Below are 559 nucleotides of genomic sequence, written 5' to 3'. Positions count from 1 at the left end.
GATCATATTCCCTTCCTCAATACTTCACAAAGAAGTAAAGAACAATCATCAATGACAGAGAACATATGAAATGAACCATTACTCTCCATCAGCTTCACGCTCAGAAGGAAATGTCATGATTCTTCATCATGGTTGGCGAGACCAAACACTTTAGAAACACATTTCTCAAGTTAGAAACTATAGAAATGATCCCTGAAAGTATAGTCTTAGTTTGACTGAACGTGAACACAGCAGCTCATTCACAGGAGAACTGTTCTCACTCAGGGTTCATCTCTGTTGTTTCCTCCAGTTGTTGTATCACAGCATAGTGCAGCCAATCACTGCATGACTGTGACAGCAAAACTGTGATACAGAGAGCACACAGACAGGAAAGACAGTAGTAGACAGTACAGTATAAAGTCATAAGTTACAAACAGTTACCATGACTACATTCAGTCAAAGTTCAAAATACTGACAAGCCAAAAGGCTAATTTAATTTCTCTGTGGAAGACATGAGAATGTCCCAGTTTATGTTGATGTCAATGCAAAATCAATTTTTTTTTCTCATTTGTTTTAACTG

The 559-nt window shown here is 37.6% G+C and overlaps 1 non-coding gene across 1 annotated transcript; it reads right to left on the bottom strand.

The window, feature by feature from the left end:
* LOC113744898 (small nucleolar RNA U3) lies at window positions 1–208 on the bottom strand (the record flags this gene model as incomplete). The annotated part of the gene is made up of 1 exon (XR_003461889.1): window positions 1–208. It is a non-coding gene; the product is annotated as a small nucleolar RNA U3 (small nucleolar RNA).
* Window positions 209–559: the final 351 nt, after the last annotated feature.

Source organism: Larimichthys crocea, unplaced genomic scaffold, assembly GCF_000972845.2.
Source record: "Larimichthys crocea isolate SSNF unplaced genomic scaffold, L_crocea_2.0 scaffold27185, whole genome shotgun sequence".
NCBI lineage: Eukaryota > Metazoa > Chordata > Actinopteri > Sciaenidae > Larimichthys > Larimichthys crocea.
This window is presented reverse-complemented; position numbering and strand designations above follow the sequence as displayed.